General features: G+C 43.5%; 1 long non-coding RNA gene across 2 annotated transcripts in view; it reads left to right on the top strand.

Moving 5' to 3' along the window:
- The window catches only part of LOC115285980, a 13,454-nt gene extending 7,036 nt beyond the window's left edge, over positions 1–6,418 (top strand). Inside the window, exons 4-5 of one of the 2 annotated variants that reach the window (XR_003905793.1) lie at positions 5,286–5,364; positions 6,206–6,418. This is a non-coding gene — a long non-coding RNA (uncharacterized LOC115285980). The remainder of the gene's footprint in view (positions 1–5,285; positions 5,365–6,205) is intronic. The other variant, XR_003905787.1, reaches the window with a different exon arrangement.

Raw genomic sequence — 6,418 nt, 5'->3', positions numbered from 1 at the left:
CACACAGACAAATCAAAGAAACGCATCACAGGGGGGAATGAAAAGAATGGGAATGGGAGGGAAAGAGACGAAAGGAAGAGAAGAAGAGAAAATAAAAAGAACAGAGAAAGAAGAAAAGACAAAAAAATATATATAAAAGGGGATCGGAGACAACAAAGACAGTAGACCGCTTAAAAGTGTACGACCAGTTTAGGGGAGAAGTAAGGATGAGATACAGGAGAATATATCTGGGTTGCGAGAAGGTGACAAAGTAAGGGAGAAAGGAGAAAGGAATATAAAGAGTAAAATTTAAAGGAATTAAGTATAGAAAAAGGAAAAGAAAAAAAAGGTAATAATGACAAAGAAATAAGTACGAAACTAGTGAAGAAAGAAAAATTTTTGTTATATATTAAAAAAAACAAACAACCAAAACAAAGCAAAACAAAAAGAAAAAGAAAAACCGAAGAAATAATAAAAAAAATAATAAAAATAAATAAAAATTAAAAAAAGCAGGCAGCAGCTCCCTCTGGTGGATAGACTTGGTTTGATGGGGTAAGTCTTGGAGTCTGCTCTCAGAGGCTCCGCCCCTGCCTGTGGTGAAATGAGCAGCAGAAGGTGAAGTGCGCACCTTCACAGACTCAATTGCGGAGTCCCCTCCCCCAGTCAGGATCGCGATTGCAATGGGGGAAAGGAAAAAAAACAAAAAGCAAAAAACCGAGACTCTCTTAGTTTCCGATAGCTTAGCTCAAGAAGCCGTGCTCTCCTGGAAATCTGCTGGGAGCTCCCGCGTGCGCCCGGGCCTCCACCCGCCACCGACTCCTGGCTGAGGGTCCTGTCGGTGCGCGTCTTATTTCTTCCCTGTGGGGACCCGGAATTCACTCAGTCCGTGCAGTGCAGGGGGCGGGGTGTGCCGTGGAAATGCGGTCCGTGGTCCCGTTCCCAAAACCAGGTTCGAATTGCTCGCGCCCGGCGTAGTCGCTGCTCGGGTTGCTTCCGCCGCAGCGCGCGCTTCCCCAGCGCACAGCCGCTTCTCGCCGCCACAGGCACCACTGATTCCCCGCCAAGATGGCTTAGGGCTGGGGGCTATTCCTCCTCTTGCGCCACCCTGGTTCGGGATTCCAGCTGCCCAGCAGTTATCTATGGAGTGGGTTTCTGTCTCCACGCGCAGCTAAGCGTTCTATACCTCTTCCCCAGAGACAGTTCTATGAGCGCGTTCCGACTCTGTCTCTTCCCTTTGTCTCTTGGGCGCTGCGCGCTTGGCGCCACGTTGGGCTGGGGATCTTACCTCCCCTGCCCGTCCGGGCTGGCCCGTCCTCGGATCTCCCCCGTTCGCCCCCACTCACTCAGGTATCTTTGAGGTTCTATTCCCTCTGGAGTTCGTATTTTCTCCTTCCGCTCTCTCAGTTGAACGTAATATCCTTTTCAGTTCAAAAAACGGTGCGGAGGGAGTTTACAGAGCTCCCTTCCTCTCCGCCATCTTGGCTCTACCCCAGTAGGGGGTTTTTAACCTCCACATTTTTGGAGGTGTTCCAGACTTATTCCTGTGGCTAATTTCAAGTTTCATAGCATTGTGATCTGAAAGTGTGCATGGTATGATCTCTATTCATTTATACTTATGGAGGGCTGCTTTATGCCCCAGGATGTGGTCTCTCATGGAGAATGTGCCATGCGCACTCGAAAAGAAGGTGAATTTCCTAACTTCAGGATGTAGAGTTCTAAATATATCTATCAGTTCCATCTGTTCCAATGGGTCATTCAGGTCCATTGCTTCTTTAGTGATTTTCTGTCTGGTTGATCTATCCATTGCTGTCAGTGAAGTATTAAAGTCCCCTGCAATTAGCACATTCTTATCAATAAGATTGTTTCTGTCTGTGATTAATTATTTTATGTATTTGGACGCTCCTGAATTTGGTGCATAGATATTTATAATTGTTAGCTCTTCCTGATGGAGAGATTCTATAATTATTATATAATGTCCTTCTTTATCTTTTGGTACTGCCTTTAAAGTCCAGTTTGTCTGATATAAGTATAGCTACTCCAGCTTTCTTTTGGCTTCCAGTCGCATGATAGATATTTCTCCATCCCTTTACTTTCAACCTGAACGTATCTTCAGATTGAAAATGAGTCTCTTGTAGACAGCAAGTAGATGGATTTTGTTTTTTTATCCATTCTGCTACCCTGTGTCGTTTGGTTGGAGCATTCAGTCCATTTACATTTAGTGGTATTATTGAAAAATATGGGTTTAGAGTCATTGTGTTCTCCATAGAATTCATGTTTATAGTGATGTCTCTGGCCCCTTGTATTCTTTGCAACATTTCCCTCATAGAGTCCCTCTTAGGATTTCCTGTAGGGCTGGTTTGGTGGTCATGAATTCTCTCAATTTTTGTTTATTTGGGAACACTTTTATCTCTCCTATTTTAAATGACAGGCTTGCTGGATAATGGATTTCTTGGCTGCATGTTTTTTCTGTTCATTGAAGATTTCCTGCCATTCCTTCCTGGCCTGCCAAGTTTCATTAGATAGGTCTGTAACTACTCTGATAGGTTTCCCTTTGTATGTGAGGGCCTTTTTCTCCCTAGCTGCTTTCAGAGTTCTCTCTTTATCTTTATATTTTGCCAGTTTCACTATGATACGTCGTGCCGAAGGTCGATTCAAATTATGTCTTAAGGGGGTTCTTTGTGCTTCTTGAATTTGAATGTGTAATTCTTTGCCCAGATTTGGGAAATTCTCAGTTATAATTTGGTCAAGTATCCCTTCAGGCCCTTTCTCTGTCTTCCTCTTCAGGAATTCCTATGATAGGGATGTTGTTGCGTTTGATTGTATCACTCGGGTTTCGAAGTCTCCTTTCCTGCTCCTGGATCAATTTCTCTCTTTTTTTTTTTAGCTTCCTCTTTTGCTGTAACTATATCTTCTAATTCACCTATTCTTCTCTCTGTCTCGTCAATCTTTGAGATGGCTGCCTCCATTTTGTTATTCACCTCATTTATAGCCTTTTTTTTTTAACTCATCGCGACTATTTTCAAAATGCCTAGTCATTGTCTCAGTTGCTTCTTTGATGCTTTTTTCAACCCCAGCAATTAATTTTATGACAAGGTTTTTTTTTTTAATTTTTGATCTGGTATGTTGTCTAGCTCTGCCTTAAGCAGTTCTGTTGCTGTGACTTCTTCCTGGAGGTTCTTCAGGGGAGAGTTCCTTCATTTTGTCATTTTTGCTAGTTTTCTGTCTCTTGTCAGCTTTAAAAAGCTTCTTGTGCCCTGTGCATCTGTTAATATAACTCTGTTAATGGAGGCTTATTGACTGTCCAGGGCCTCTCATTTCAGGAAATAGCCTTTTAATGGTGTCTCTCAGTTTCTCTTGTTGTGCCTTTGAATATTTTATTTCCCTACTCAGTGATATTTGGGACTCACCGACATGCACTTTGGCTTGTTTCTTGGTGTAGCCCTAAGAAGGAAAACAGACAGACAAACACAGAGGGATCAGAAGCACACAAATGCACAGACAAATCAAACAAACAAACAAAAGGGGGAAAGGAAAGAACGAAAATGGAGAGGAAAGAGATGAAATGAAGAGAAGAAAAAAAATAATAAAGAGGGTTAGAGACAACAAAGGACAATGGATAGTCTAAAAATGTATGACCAGTTGAGGAGAGAGATAAGGATGAGATACAGGGGAATATATCTGGATTGCAAGAAAGAAAAAAAAAAAAAAGAGGGAGAGAGGAGAAAGGAAAATAAGGAGTAAAAATTTTTTAAAAATTTTAAGTAAAAAGCGTAATAATAATAAAAAGTAAGTACAAAAAAAAGAAAAAGGAAGAAGAAAAGAAAAAAAAAAATCAGCAGCTCCCCCTCGTGGATAGGCGTGGTTTGGTGTGGTAGGTCTTGGAGGCTGCTCTCAGAGGCTCCGCCTTGGTGGCTGCAGAGAGTAAAATGAGCTGGAACTAGGCACTGTAGGCCACTCTAATGAGTCCAATCTCCTTGTGCTGCAGCTGAGCCAAGTTGTATTTTCCAGGCCCACCTCGGTTCAAAATCCTAGTCCATGCACTTTTATGCTACCCCAGATGAGATATACTTGCTTTGGTGGCTGTCTTCTTAGGGAGACAGATCAGTTTCTTTTGGCTCAGGCTGGGATTTCGGCTGCCCCTGCCTGAGGCTAGGTGTGCCACCTGAGGCGAGGTGCACAGCAGGAGGTGAAGTGCACGCCCTCACAGACACCACTGTGGACTCCCAGCCCCCAGTCGGGATTGCCATCTTGTTGGGATGAGGGATGAGGTTCTCTTGGCACTGGCTAGGATTTTCGCTGGGGCTGCCCCAGGCGCCGGGCACTGCGGGAAATGAGCTGCACGCTCCTGCAGGCAGAGCAGGAGACCTGGCCTCCACCACCGCCAACTCCCTGCTGGCATCGTGTAGGGGTGGGGGCTATTTTTTCCCTGTTGGCACCCAGGATTTGGGATTCACGCAGCCAATGCTGGAGGTGAGATGCGCTGGGGAAATGAGGTACGTGCTCCCTCTCCCATAGGTGAAGTCAAAGTGAGCGCCCCTGGGGCCGCTGCCACGGCTGCCGACTTCCCGCCGGGATGGCACAGGGCTGGAAGCTGTTCTTTCCCTTGTGCCACCTGGGTTCGGGATTCGTGCTGCCCAGCAGTTAAATATAGAGTGAGAGTTTCTCTCTCTGAGCGCAGTTAAATGTTCTTTATCTCTTCCCCAGAGACAGTACTATGAGCATGTTCAGTCTCTCTGTCTCTTCCCTTTGTCTCTCGGGCTCCGCACGCTTGCCCTGTGTTGGGCTGGGGCTCCTACCTCCCCTGCCGGTCTCAGGCTGGCTTGTTTTCCAATCTCCCCAGTTCGCACTTAGTCACTCAGGTATCCTTGAGGTTGTCTTCTTTCTGGAGTCCGTATTTTCTCCTTCCGCTCTTGCAGATGGGAGTAATATTCTCAGTTCAATAGATGGGGTGGACGAAGTTTACAGAGCTCCCTTCGTCTCTGCCATCTTGGCTCCTCGTGAATTAGGTTTTAAAAGATTCACTTCATAGGTGCCTGACTGGCTCAGTCAGTAGAGCATATGACTCTTGATATTGGGGTTATAAGTTTGAGGCTACACCCCACACATTGGATGTAGAGATTACTTTTAAAAGTAAAATAAGATGAAATAAAATAGAAGACTGACTGGCATTTTGAGAATAAATTGAATTCAATGTGACTTCCCTAAGGAGGATTTTCCTAAACACCTTAGTTTTTGTTCCATTATTCCCTTTATTTCTTTTCTTGGTAGTGCATCATTCATAATATATTTATTTACTTGATTACTAGTTCTGTCAATCTGATATCCTGGATGAGTGCTTCATAAGAGCAAAGTTCACGTCCATTTTGTATGATACACCATAAATGGGTAAGCACTATATATCTGATTAAAAAGTAATGATCTCTAACATTTGTAACTTGAGGTCATCTTCTCAGGAATAATTATTAAATGTGTGGCAAAGCCTCTTTTACTTTTTTTTTTTTAATGTATGTTTATTTTTGAGAGAAAGAGAGAGTGTGTGGGCAGGGGAGGGGCAGAGAGAGAGGGACAGAGGATCCAAAGCAGGCTCTGTGCTGACAGCAGTGAGCCCAACGTGGGGCTTGAACTCCCCAACCTTGAGATCAGGACCTGAGCTGAAGTCAGATGCTTAGCCAACTTAACCACCTAGGTGCCCCCTCAATTTTTTTTTTTTTTACATTTTAAAATCTTATTTCGTCAGATAATCTATTAGCATTCAAAAATGGCATTGATTGATATGGCTGCTTCACATTGTTGCTGATAATAAGCAGCTTAAATTGCTTAATATGTGTTCCTCAAATTAATTTCAACTTCTGCCTTTATATATTCACTGATTCCAGTGGGTGGTGTTTCTTTTGGCAAGGGCTCTCTCTAAAACCGTAAAGTTGAGCAGTTTTTTCCCATCAGTTACCAAACTTCGCATTCTTGTAATATTTGATTTTTCAGATCTTGTATTCTATTGAAGGTAATTTTTTTCCTTGCCTTTTTGGTGCTTGAAATAAAGTGTTGGAAAATAGTTCTCCATGAATATCTTGCATGTCTGCTCAGTATGGAGTCTCTGAATGAGGGTATTTGCATCGAGTTAAGAATGTTTGTAAGGGAAACAATTGAGAATCATGAAGCTAGAGACAGACCAGGGAAGTAAGGATAAAGTCTTCTTTCCCTCCTGAGCTGTTTGCTTGCATTTCAGAATAATGGATTACCTCCCTGGAGGCGAGGATGGGAAGATATACCAGCAACTCCATAAAACCCTAGAGTCTAGTATCATGCAACCCACTGCATTATGGAGAGGTGGCATCTGATCCTTACCATGTCACGCTGTGGGTGTTGGGGTATGGGGAGCTGACAAACAATACTGATGTGTCTGCTTTTTTTGTTTTTTGGCTGTGAATAATAAATTGAT

The sequence above is a fragment of the Suricata suricatta genome, chromosome 1 (genome assembly GCF_006229205.1).
Source record: "Suricata suricatta isolate VVHF042 chromosome 1, meerkat_22Aug2017_6uvM2_HiC, whole genome shotgun sequence".
Classification (NCBI taxonomy): domain Eukaryota; kingdom Metazoa; phylum Chordata; class Mammalia; order Carnivora; family Herpestidae; genus Suricata; species Suricata suricatta.
Note: the sequence above shows the minus strand (reverse complement) of the source record. Positions and strands in the feature narration are given on the sequence as shown.